Here is a 14,126-nt window from a genome sequence, read left to right as displayed (position 1 = left end):
ACTGTAAACATAGATGTTACGTCCACGGGAACAAGAGCTCACTTCCCGATTGCTCAAAAACCAAAATGGAAATAAATTTATAAAACATATACATACAAATTCTAATTAAAGGGTGGATAGGCCTGATGAGATTGCGGAGGGGTTCAGACTTTATTATGAATCCCTTTATAACTTAGACCCATCTGAACCTATGAAGGACCATCTGGCCACGGTTGAAAGGATTCAGAAATTTTTGACCCCCCTCTCCCTCCCAAAAGTTCAACCCAAAGATTTCTCAGCTCTACTCTCCCAAATCACTCCTCAAGAAATTAAAGACACCATACAATGAATGGCTTATAATAAAACTCCAGGTCCAGATGGTTTCCCTGTGGGTTACTATAAGAAATTCTATATGCAAATTGCCTCTTCTGAGAAAAAGAGGACTTAAACTCTATAGCGCCACCTGTTGGAAGTAGCGATCCTACAAGTCACAATCAACTCTTTAACGAGTCGTGCAATATGACTTAGGATAAAAGCCAAATTAGTATCTCAATTCGCAGACATGGTGTTTCGGGCTGTTGGACCTCGTCAGTGCGAAGCATGAGAACTAATTTGGCTAGGTGAGAGGCTCTGGACTGGGGTCTAAGGCAGTAGTGTAGCTACTGGGGGGGGCAGAGGGGGCCATCGCCCCGGGCACTGCCACTTCCGTGATGAGGCACAATACAGCACAGGAGGAGAGCAGTAAAATGCCTGCTCCCCTGCCTGATGGAGATTCTGCATGGTGGTCGGACAGTGGCCAGTTGTAAATCTCCCTCCTACACTGTATTGTGCTGACTGACCTCCTCCCAGGCTGCAGGTTTCTTCCCTCTGTGTGCACGCAGGGATTGGCTTAGGGCAGGTATGCTGGGTCCTAGTGCCCACCTGCATTACACTCAGATACTTCCTGGTCCTGCTGCAAACGTCATTGGTAAGTGGGGTCCTGGGGATAAAATGCATTAAATTGATAGGCATGTCAGTCACTGGGGGGTAAATGTGAGAGGATGGGGGTGTTGTGGGGGCTTAGGTGGGGGAGGGGGACAGGGCACTGGGGGGGTGAATGTGAGAAGATAAGGGTATTGTGAGGTCTGAGGTGGGTGAGGGGCAACAACACTGAGGGCTGATTATTATACAGTTTTGTGAAGAGACTATATGCACTCCGTCATATGTAATAGTTCTCTGGGAAGGGGAGGTAGGGGGCATATTATACTTATCAGCTGGGTAAGCCATGAGCTGCATCACATTTAAAGCATCACTGCAGCATTTTTTGTTATTTCACCGCTGGAGTGGAGCTTTAAGGCTATGTGCACACAGTGCGGATTTTGCTGCAGATCCGGAGTGTTTCTGCAGCTGCGGATCCACAGCAGTTTCCCATGAGTTTACAGTTCAATGTAAACCTATGGGAAACCGAAAATGCTGTGCACATGCTGCGGAAAAAAACGCACGGGAACGCAGCAGTTTACAATCCACAGCATGTCACTTCTTTTGTGCAGAATCGCGGCGATTCTGCACACCTAGGAATGCATTGATCCGCTTCCCGCATGGGGCTATGCCCACGATGCGGGAAGTAAGCGGATCATGTGCGGATGGTACCCGGGGTGGAGGAGAGGAGACTCTCCTCCAGGCCCTGGGAACCATATTTGTGTACAAAAAAAAAAAGAATTAAAATAAAAAATCATGATATACTCACCTCCCAGTGCTGTACGCGGCCATCCGGTCGCAGGGTTGCTGTGCGAGCAGGGCCTGCGATGACGTCGCGGTCACATGACCGTGACGTCACGAAGGTCCTTCTCGCACAGCATCTTTGGAACCGGACTGCCGCATGCAGCGCCGAGGAGATCGGGACGTCAGAGGGTGAGTATATAACCATTTTTTAAAATTATTTTTAACATTACTATTGATGCTGCATATTGCTGCATATGCAGCATCAATAGTAGGAGTAAACCCGCAGCGGAAACCGCAAGACAAACCGCAATAAATCTGCAGGGATAACTGCAGCGGTTTTGCCCTGCAGATTTATCAAATCCGCTGCGGGAGAACCCGCAGGGACCCTTCCTATGTGTGCACATAGCCATAGGCTATGTGCACACGTTGTGGATCCGCAGCGGATTTCCATCAGGTTTACAGTACCATGTAAACCTATGGAAGACAAAATCCGCAGTGCACAAGCTGCAGAAAATACAGTGCGGAAACACTGCGTTGTATTTTTCGCAGCATATCAATTCCGCAGGTGTAAAAACACAGGCGAAATCTGCACAAAATCCGCAGTAAATCCGCTGGGAATCCGCAGGTAAAACGCAGGGTGTTTTTACCTGCGGATTTTGCAGAAACCGAACAGAATAGTTATCCGCAACGTGTGCACATACCCTAAGAGGCGCAGTTACAGCTGCTGTGACTGAAACAGTATCGGCGCCGCCCCCTAGGCTGCAGTGAGGAATAGAGTTGAGCGACCTTGACCTTTTTAGAGTCGAGCCGGGTTTCGCGAAACCCGACTATCTCAAAAGTCGGGTCGAGTGAAATCGGCCGATTATGACGTAAAGTCGGGATCGACCGAAACACGAAACCCAATGCAAGTCAATGGGGCAGCATAGTCGGCAGTGAGTGGGGGCCAGGAAAACACCTAGAGTGCCCATTTTAATGTCAAAACCATCCATTCTTCTTAATGAAGCTTGTCAAGCGTAATTTACCTTATAATAATTGGAAGGCATTTGAAATTGGGGTTCATTTGGCTAAAGTTGTAGTGGGTAGGGCTGGTTCAAGTAATTAGTGGGCCCAGGAAATCTGGACCACGTCACGGCAGTGGAGCAGGGAGAGGTAAGTATTTCAACTTTGCAAGTGCTGTGAACCTGAGCAAGCAGGGGGGGCCCACTCGTTGGCATTGGCACTGGCACAGGGCCCCTCAAAGTACAGCGGTGTTTGCACGGCGGGGGCGCCTCCCACCAGCAGCAACACTTTTGCGTACTATGAGAGGCCCTGTGCCAGTGACGTCGCCAACTAGTATTCCTCCCCCCACCTGATGAAGGAACCTGCACTTTCATCTGCACCTTCCTGTTTGTCCCCGTGTAAGGTGGTATGGTATGCGGGAAGGGGGACCTGACTTTCAGCAGGGTCACAATCTTGCAGTGTAGCGTGCACGGGAAATGTTGCGTTATGGGTCAATGTACCAGCAGACTCATCTATCACTGGCTGGGCAATGGGCAGGATGAGGAGGAAACACAGATATAGGCCCAAAGAATAAAGTGGGCTAAATGCAGTTCAAAATTGGTAACACAGGACTAATCAGGGGGCATTGCAGTGGAGGACAACTGGAATGAGAGGCTGACACAGAGAGTAGGCCCAAATCAGTAAGTAGTCGAAATGCAGTTCAAAATTGGCAACAGTAGTAAACAGGCGGCACAGCTTTGTTCAGTGGAGGAGAACAGCAAGGAGTGGCAGACACCGATAGTAGGCCCCAACCCAACTAGTAGGCCAAATGCAGTCTAACATTAACAACTACTTAACGAGCGCCTGAAAACGGAATTTCAGGACAGGAAACCAGGAGAACAGCAAGGAGCGGCAGACACCGATAGTAGGCCCCAAACCAACTAGTACGCCAAATGCAGTTGTTCCGTTTAACCACAATTTAATGAGAGCCTGAAGATAGAAGTTCAGGAAAGGCAACCTGGAGAACACCTTGGAGTTGAACACACCATCTCTCTACACCCCATACCCAATTTGTAGGCCTAATGCAGCGTAGTTTCCAACAACTACTAAACGAGAGCCGGAAGATCGAAGCTCAGGAAAGGCAACCTGGAGAACACCTTGGAGTGGATCACACCATCTCTCTACACCCCATACCCAATTTGTAGGCCTAATGCAGCGTAGTTTCCAACAACTACTAAACGAGAGCCGGAAGATCGAAGCTCAGGAAAGGCAACCTGGAGAACACCTTGGAGTAGATCACACCATCTCTCTACACCCCATACCCAATTTGTAGGCCTAATGCAGCGTAGTTTCCAACAACTACTAAACGAGAGCCGGAAGATCGAAGCTCAGGAAAGGCAACCTGGGGAACACCTTGGAGTGGAACACACCATCTCTCTACACCCCATACCCAATTTGTAGGCCCAATGCAGCGTAGTTTCCAACAACTACTAAACGAGAGCATGATGATCGAAGCATTGGCGAGGAAACCTGGGGAACACCTTGGAGTGGAACACACCATCTCTCTACAGTGGAACACACCATCTCTCTACACCCCATACCCAATTTGTAGGCCTAATGCAGCGTAGTTTCCAACAACTACTAAACGAGAGCCGGAAGATCGAAGCTCAGGAAAGGCAACCTGGAGAACACCTTGGAGTGGATCACACCATCTCTCTACACCCCATACCCAATTTGTAGGCCTAATGCAGCGTAGTTTCCAACAACTACTAAACGAGAGCCGGAAGATCGAAGCAATGGAGAGGAAACCTGGGGAACACCTTGGAGTGTAACACACCATCTCTCTACACCCCATACCCAATTTGTAGGCCCAATGCAGCGTAGTTTCCAACAACTACTAAACGAGAGCCGGAAGATCGAAGCAATGGAGAGGAAACCTGGGGAACACCTTGGAGTGTAACAAACCCTCTCTCTACACCACGGAAGGGCTGATTCTTAGGAAGGAAGGCTGTCAGAAAGAAGCAGGGCGCGTCCGAGGGTGATTATATTCTTATTAGGTACAGTGGGGCAAAAAAGTATTTAGTCAGTCAGCAATAGTGCAAGTTCCACCACTTAAAAAGATGAGAGGCGTCTGTAATTTACATCATAGGTAGACCTCAACTATGGGAGACAAACTGAGAAAAAAAAAATCCAGAAAATCACATTATCTGTTTTTTTAACATTTTATTTGCATATTATGGTGGAAAATAAGTATTTGGTCAGAAACAAAATTTCATCTCAATACTTTGTAATATATCCTTTGTTGGCAATGACAGAGGTCAAACGTTTTCTGTAAGTCTTCACAAGGTTGCCACACACTGTTGTTGGTATGTTGGCCCATTCCTCCATGCAGATCTCCTCTAGAGCAGTGATGTTTTTGGCTTTTCGCTTGGCAACACGGACTTTCAACTCCCTCCAAAGGTTTTCTATAGGGTTGAGATCTGGAGACTGGCTAGGCCACTCCAGGACCTTGAAATGCTTCTTACGAAGCCACTCCTTCGTTGCCCTGGCGGTGTGCTTTGGATCATTGTCATGTTGAAAGACCCAGCCACGTTTCATCTTCAATGCCCTTGCTGATGGAAGGAGGTTTGCACTCAAAATCTCACGATACATGGCCCCATTCATTCTTTCATGTACCCGGATCAGTCCTGGCCCCTTTGCAGAGAAACAGCCCCAAAGCATGATGTTTCCACCACCATGCTTTACAGTAGGTATGGTGTTTGATGGATGCAACTCAGTATTCTTTTTCCTCCAAACACGACAAGTTGTGTTTCTACCAAACAGTTCCAGTTTGGTTTCATCAGACCATAGGACATTCTCCCAAAACTCCTCTGGATCATCCAAATGCTCTATAGCAAACTTCAGACGGGCCCGGACATGTACTGGCTTAAGCAGTGGGACACGTCTGGCACTGCAGGATCTGCGTCCATGGTGGCGTAGTGTGTTACTTATGGTAGGCCTTGTTACATTGGTCCCAGCTCTCTGCAGTTCATTCACTAGGTCCCCCCGCGTGGTTCTGGGATTTTTGCTCACCGTTCTTGTGATCATTCTGACCCCACGGGGTGGGATTTTGCGTGGAGCCCCAGATCGAGGGAGATTATCAGTGGTCTTGTATGTCTTCCATTTTCTAATTATTGCTCCCACTGTTGATTTCTTCACTCCAAGCTGGTTGGCTATTGCAGATTCAGTCTTCCCAGCCTGGTGCAGGGCTACAATTTTGTTTCTGGGGTCCTTTGACAGCTCTTTGGTCTTCACCATAGTGGAGTTTGGAGTCAGACTGTTTGAGGGTGTGCTCAGGTGTCTTTTTATACTGATAACAAGTTTAAACAGGTGCCATTACTACAGGTAATGAGTGGAGGAAAGAGGAGACTCTTAAAGAAGAAGTTACAGGTCTGTGAGAGCCAGAAATCTTGATTGTTTGTTTCTGACCAAATACTTATTTTCCACCATAATATGCAAATAAAATGTTAAAAAAACAGACAATGTGATTTTCTGGATTTTTTTTTCTCAGTTTGTCTCCCATAGTTGAGGTCTACCTATGATGTAAATTACAGACGCCTCTCATCTTTTTAAGTGGTGGAACTTGCACTATTGCTGACTGACTAAATACTTTTTTGCCCCACTGTATATACTCACCCTCGGACGCGCCCTGCTTCTTTATTTGTAATGAATGTTTATTTGCAATGTGGTTTTGACTTACTCTATTTTTTTGGTAAATAATGATTTTATTAGTTTCATTGTTTTGCATCTGCTTGGCAATAATATAAAGAAGACGCGACAGGACAACACTCGGTGGATGCCATATCTGTGTATAAAATTGAAAAAACCTTTCAGTTAACTACTTGCAGGAGAAAGTTATTGTAGCTGGTGGCCATTTTTAGTACTTTACCAGATTTTTGTTGTATGTGTTTGTTTTTAATGTTAAAATGTCTGCATTTGATATCTCTCCAGTATTTTCTTTTTTATAAGCAAAATACTTATTTTCATATTTTCTGATGTTGGTTCCAGGGGTACACGGGCAGCAGTGGTGTGGTCAGTGGAGGCCTAGTGGAAGGAGTGACCGCAGACAGGCATCGAAGGCCTAAAATAATAACACATGGCTGTAGGCAATTTTAAATTGGTTCCAGGGGTACACGGGCAGCAGTGGTGTGGTCAGTGGAGGCCTAGTGGAAGGAGTGACCGCAGACAGGCATCGAAGGCCTAAAATAATAACACATGGCTGTAGGCAATTTTAAATTGGTTCCAGGGGTACACGGGCAGCAGTGGTGTGGTCAGTGGAGGCCTAGTGGAAGGAGTGACCGCAGACTGGCATCGAAGGCCTAAAATAATAACACATGGCTATAGGCAATTTTAAATTGGTTCCAGGGGTACACGGGCAGCAGTGGTGTGGTCAGTGGAGGCCTAGTGGAAGGAGTGACCGCAGACAGGCATCGAAGGCCTAAAATAAAAACACATGGCTGTAGGCAATTTTAAATTGGTTCCAGGGGTACACGGGCAGCAGTGGTGTGGTCAGTGGAGGCCTAGTGGAAGGAGTCACCGCAGACAGGCATCGAAGGCCTAAAATAATAACACATGGCTGTAGGCAATTTTAAATTGGTTCCAAGGGTACACGGGCAGCAGTTGTGTGGTCAGTGGAGGCCTAGTGGAAGGAGTGACCACAGACAGGCATCGAAGGCCTAACATAACAAAAATGTCAATACAATGGTATTGTCAGTGGCAGGCATTGAAGGATGTCAGCGCATAGACTAAACATTGGTGGAGCTGTGAGATAATTTTGCAAGTGGTAGAGCACTGTTTGAGCTGGGGTGGGGGGAAACTGTCTTGTGGCCGGCGGTACAGGCCCAGGGCCCCTCATATTACAACGGTGTGTCTGACGTTGGGTGCGCACCACCACCGCCAGAGACACTTTATTGTACTAGGAGGGACCCAGTGGCAGTGCCGTCGACCAAAAGCGGGCTCACCCACCTCTTCAGACAAACTGCACTCTCACGGGTGCTGTCGCCAAGTGTCGATACCACGGCCCCGTGTGGGGAGTTTGGCCATTTAGTGAGGTGTAAACATGTCGTATGCTGGACAATCAGGTGCAGAAAATTACGAGATTGGAAAAGGCATTCAGAATAGTCCACAGGCAAGACCTTTTCATAGGAAAGCTAGGTGTCAGCCGGGCAAGGTGGGGCAAAAGATTTCGAAATCCAGTTGTGGTTCATTTTAATGAAGGTTAGATCATCTACATTTTGGGTAGCCAGACGAGTCCTTTTTTCTGTTAGTATTGAACCTGCAGCACTGAATACTCTTTCTGATAGGACACTAGCTGCCGGGCAAGCAAGCTCCTGCAATGCATATTCTGCCAATTCTGGCCAGGTGTCTAATTTTGATGCCCAGTAATCAAATGGGAATGACGGTTGAGGGAGAACATCGATAAGGGATGAAAAATAGTTTGTAACCATACTGGACAAATGTTGTCTCCTGTCACTTTGAATTGATGCTGCAGTACCTGTCCTGTCTGCGGTCATAGCAAAATCACTCCACAACCTGGTCAGAAAACCCCTCTGGCCAACGCCACTTCTGATTTCTGCCCCTCTAACTCCTCTGGTCTGCTGGCCCCTGCAGCTCGTGTGAGAACGATCACGGGCGCTGTGTGCAGGGAATGCCAGAAGCAAACGGTCAACAAGAGTTGATTGTTTGGTTGCTAATATTAGTTCCAAGTTCTCATGTGGCATTATATTTTGCAATTTGCCTTTATAGCGAGGATCAAGGAGGCAGGCCAACCAGTAATCGTCATCATTCATCATTTTAGTTATGCGTGTGTCCCTTTTGAGGATACGTAAGGCATAATCCGCCATGTGGGCCAAAGTTCCAGTTCTCAAATCTGCGGTTGTGCTTGGTTGAGGGGCAGTTTCAGGCAAATCCACGTCACTTGTGTCCCTCAAAAAACCAGAACCCGGCCTTGCCGCGCCACCAATTTCCAGTGGCCCCGGAAAAGCTTCCTCATTAAAAATATAATCATCCCCATCATCCTCCTCGTCCTCCTCCTCCTCTTCGCCCGCTACCTCGTCCTGTACACTGCCCTGGCCAGACAATGGCTGACTGTCATCAAGGCTTTCCTCTTCCTCAGCTGCAGACGCCTGATCCTTTATGTGCGTCAAACTTTGCATCAGCAGACGCATTAGGGGGATGCTCATGCTTATTATGGCGTTGTCTGCACTAACCAGCCGTGTGCATTCCTCAAAACACTGAAGGACTTGACACATGTCTTGAATCTTCGACCACTGCACACCTGACAACTCCATGTCTGCCATCCTACTGCCTGCCCGTGTATGTGTATCCTCCCACAAAAACATAACAGCCCGCCTCTGTTCACACAGTCTCTGAAGCATGTGCAGTGTTGAGTTCCACCTTGTTGCAACGTCTATGATTAGGCGATGCTGGGGAAGGTTCAAAGAACGCTGATAGGTCTGCATACGGCTGGAGTGTACGGGCGAACGGCGGATATGTGAGCAAAGTCCACGCACTTTGAGGAGCAGGTCGGATAACCCCGGATAACTTTTCATGAAGCACTGCACCACCAGGTTTAAGGTGTGAGCCAGGCAAGGAATGTGTTTCAGTTGGGAAAGGGAGATGGCAGCCATGAAATTCCTTCCGTTATCACTCACTACCTTGCCTGCCTCAAGATCTACAGTGCCCAGCCACGACTGCGTTTCTTTCTGCAAGAACTCGGACAGAACTTCCGCGGTGTGTCTGTTGTCGCCCAAACACTTCATAGCCAATACAGCCTGCTGACGTTTGCCAGTAGCTGCCCCATAATGGGAGACCTGGTGTGCAACAGTGGCAGCTGCAGATGGAGTGGTTGTGCGACTGCGGTCTGTGGACGAGCTCTCGCTTCTGCAGGAGGACGAAGAGGAGGAGGAGGGGGTGCGAACGGCTACAGCCAATTGTTTCCTAGACCGTGGGCTAGGCAGAACTGTCCCAAACTTGCTGTCCCCTGTGGACCCTGCATCCACCACATTTACCCAGTGTGCCATGATGGACACGTAACATCCCTGGCCATGCCTACTGGTCCATGCATCTGTTGTCAGGTGCACCTTTGTGCTCACAGATTGCCTGAGTGCATGGACGATGCGCTCTTTAACATGCTGGTGGAGGGCTGGGATGGCTTTTCTGGAAAAAAAGTGTCGACTGGGTAGCTCGTAGCGTGGTACAGCGTAGTCCATCAGGGCTTTGAAAGCTTCGCTTTCAACTAACCGGTAGGGCATCATCTCTAACGAGATTAGTCTAGCTATGTGTGCGTTCAAACCCTGTGTACGCGGATGCGAGGCTAAGTACTTCCTTTTTCTAACCATAGTCTCATGTAGGGTGAGCTGGACTGGAGAGCTGGAGATCGTGGAACTAGCGGGGGTGCCGGTGGACATGGCAGACTGAGAGACGGTGGGAGATGGTATTGTTGCCGCCGGTGCCCTAGATGCAGTGTTTCCTACTACGAATCTGGTGATTCCCTGACCCTGACTGCTTTGGCCTGGCAAAGAAACCTGCACAGATACTGCAGGTGGTGCGGAAAATGGTGGCCCTACACTGCCGGAAGGGATGTTGCGTTGCTGACTAGCTTCATTGGCCGAGGGTGCTACAACCTTAAGGGACGTTTGGTAGTTAGTCCAGGCTTGCAAATGCATGGTGGTTAAATGTCTATGCATGCAACTTGTATTGAGACTTTTCAGATTCTGTCCTCTGCTTAAGGTAGTTAAACATTTTTGACAGATGACTTTGCGCTGATCAATTGGATGTTGTTTAAAAAAATGCCAGACTGCACTCTTTCTAGCATCGGATACCTTTTCAGGCATTGCAGACTGAGCTTTAACCGGATGGCCACGCTGTCCTCCAACAGGTTTTGGCTTTGCCACGCGTTTTGGGCAAGATACGGGCCCGGCAGATGGAACCTGTTGCGATGTTGATGCCTGCTGCGGCCCCTCCTCCTCCGCTTCAGAACTGCTGCCGCCTGCACCCTGTTCCCCCAATGGCTGCCAATCGGGGTCAAGAACTGGGTCATCTATTACCTCTTCTTGTAGCTCGTGTGCAACTTCGTCTGTGTCACCGTGTCGGTCGGTGGTATAGCGTTCGTGATGGGGCAACATAGTCTCATCAGGGTCTGATTCTTGATCAGCACCCTGCGAGGGCAATGTTGTGGTCTGAGTCAAAGGACCAGCATAGTAGTCTGGCTGTGGCTGTGCATCAGTGCACTCCATGTCAGATTCAACTTGTAATGGGCATGGACTGTTAACTGCTTCACTTTCTAAGCCAGGGACGGTATGTGTAAAGAGCTCCATGGAGTAACCCGTTGTGTCGCCTGCTGCATTCTTCTCTGTTGTTGTTTTTGCTGAAGAGGACAAGGAAGCGACTTGTCCCTGACCGTGAACATCCACTAACGACGCGCTGCTTTGACATTTACCAGTTTCACGAGAGGAGGCAAAAGAGCTAGAGGCTGAGTCAGCAAGATAAGCCAAAACTTGCTCTTGCTGCTCCGGCTTTAAAAGCAGTTTTCCTACTCCCAGAAAAGGGAGCGTTCGAGGCCTTGTGTAGCCTGACGACGAACCTGGCTCCACAGCTCCAGACTTAGGTGCAATATTTTTTTTCCCACGACCAGCTGATGCTCCACCACTACCACTACCCTCATTACCAGCTGACAATGAACGCCCCCGGCCACGACCTCTTCCACCATACTTCCTCATTGTTTTAAAAACATAAACAAACTAACGGTATTTGTTGCTGTCACACAAATTACACGGTGAGCTATAACTTCAGTATGATTTAGCTACCCCTTTACAGGTGAGTGAGACCACAACGAAAATCAGGCACAATGTTACACACTCTGTTGTTGGTGGCAACAAATGAGAGAGATGCCACACACGCAGGACTGTCACTGAAGCACAAATGTAAATATTAATCTCCCACTGATTTGATTTTTTTTTTTTTTTCAGGGAGACTTTAGGAAAAAAAAAATAGAATAAAATGATTTTTTCAGGAAGAATTTAGAAACCAAATAAAATAAAATGATTTTTTCAGGGAGAATTTAGAAAACAAATAAAACAAAAAAAGGCTTTCTATGGCCCACTGAGTGAGAGAGGACGCACACAGGAGTCAGGAGTGGCACACAAGCCCAGAGGCCAATATTTATCTCCCACTGATTGATGTAGTGATTTTTTTCAGGTAGATTTTGGAACCCAAATCAAGCTAAAAAAAATAATAGGCTTTCTATGGCCCACAATTGGAGAGAGAGAGAGAGATGGCACACCCAGGAGTCAAGACTGGCACACAAGCAGAAAGGGCAATATTAATCTCCCACTGATTTTTTTTTTTTGGTTTTTTTTCAGGGAGACTTTAGGAAAAAAAAAATAGAATAAAATGATTTTTTCAGGAAGAATTTAGAAACCAAATAAAATAAAATGATTTTTTCAGGGAGAATTTAGAAAACAAAACAAAAAAAGGCTTTCTATGGCCCACTGAGTGAGAGATGACGCACACAGGAGTCAGGAGTGGCACACAAGCCCAGAGGCCAATATTTATCTCCCACTTTTTTTTTTTTGTTCCAGGGAAAATTTATAAACCCAATAAAAAAAATAATAAATAGGCTTTCTATGGCCCACTATCTGAGAGACAGAGAGAGATGGCACGCTTAGGACTGGCACACAAGCCCAAAGGCCAATATTAATCTCCCTTTTTTTTTAAGGGAGAATTTATAAAACAAAAAAAAAATAAATAAATAGGCTTTCTATGGCCCACTATTTGTGAGAGAGATGGCACGCTCAGGACTGGCACACAAGCCCAGAGGCCAATATTAAGCTCCCACTTTTTTTTTTTTTTTCCAGGGAAAATTTATAAACCCAATAAAAAAAATAAAAAATAAATAGGCTTTCTATGGCCCACTATCTGAGAGAGAGAGATGGCACGCTTAGGACTGGCACACAAGCCCAAAGGCCAATATTAATCTCCCACTGATTGATTTATTGATTTTTTCAGGTAGAATTTAGAACCCAAATAAAGCAAAAAAAAAAAAAATGGGCTTTCTATGGCCCACTGAGTGAGTGATGATGCACACAGGAGTCAGGAGTGGCACACAAGCCCTGAGGCCAATATTTTTCTCCCACTGATTGATGTAGTGATTTTTTCAGGTACATTTTAGAACCCAAATCAAGCAAAAAAATAAATAGGCTTTCTATGGCCCACTATTTGTGAGAGAGATGGCACGCTCAGGACTGGCACACAAGCCCAGAGGCCAATATTAATCTCCCACTTTTTTTTTTTTGGTTCCAGGGAAAATTTATAAACCCAATAAAAAAAAAAAATAGGCTTTCTATGGCCCACTATCTGAGAGAGAGAGATGGCACGCTTAGGACTGGCACACAAGCCCTGAGGCCAATATTTTTCTCCCACTGATTGATGTAGTGATTTTTTCAGGTAGATTTTAGAACCAAAATCAAGCAAAAAAATAAATAGGCTTTCTATGGCCCACTGAGTGAGTGATGATGCACACAGGAGTCAAGAGTGGCACACAAGCCCTGAGGCCAATATTTTTCTCCCACTGATTGATGTAGTGATTTTTTCAGGTAGATTTTATAACCCAAATCAAGCAAAAATATAAATAGGCTTTCTATGGCCCACTGAGTGAGAGATGACACAGACAGGGATGGCACTCTAGCAGAAATGTCAATCTTAATCTCCCACAAAAAAAAACAAAAAACGGAGTGTCCTTCAATTACTATCTCCCTGCAGTAATCTCAGCCAGGTATGGCAGGCAGCAATAAGGAGTGGACTGATGCACAAATTAAATAAGAAGTGTGTACAAACAAAAAAGATAGCTGTGCAGAAAGGAAGGAACAAGAGGATTTGTGCTGTGAAAAAAGCAGTTGGTTTGCACAGCGGCGTACACACAGCAATGCAGCTATCAGGGAGCCTTCTAGGGCAGCCCAATGAGCTACAGCGCTGAGGGGGAAAAAAAAAAAATGTAGCTTCCACTGTCCCTGCACACCGAAGGTGGTGTTGGGCAGTGGAAATCGCTACAGCACAAGCGGTTTGGTGGTTAATGGACCCTGCCTAACGCTATCCCTGCTTCTGACGAAGCGGCAGCAACCTCTCCCTAAGCTCAGATCAGCAGCAGTAACATGGCGGTCGGCGGGAACTCCCCTTTATAGCCCCTGTGACGCCGCAGACAGCAAGCCAATCACTGCAATGCCCTTCTCTAAGATGGTGGGGACCAGGACCTATGTCATCACGCTGCCCACACTCTGCGTTTACCTTCATTGGCTGAGAAATGGCGCTTTTCGCGTCATTGAAACGCGACTTTGGCGCGAAAGTCGCGTACTGCATGGCCGACCCCGCACAGGGGTCGGATCGGGTTTCATGAAACCCGACTTTGCCAAAAGTCGGCGACTTTTGAAAAT

The sequence above is a fragment of the Ranitomeya imitator genome, chromosome 2, assembly GCF_032444005.1.
Source record: "Ranitomeya imitator isolate aRanImi1 chromosome 2, aRanImi1.pri, whole genome shotgun sequence".
Lineage (NCBI taxonomy): Eukaryota > Metazoa > Chordata > Amphibia > Anura > Dendrobatidae > Ranitomeya > Ranitomeya imitator.
Note: the sequence above shows the minus strand (reverse complement) of the source record.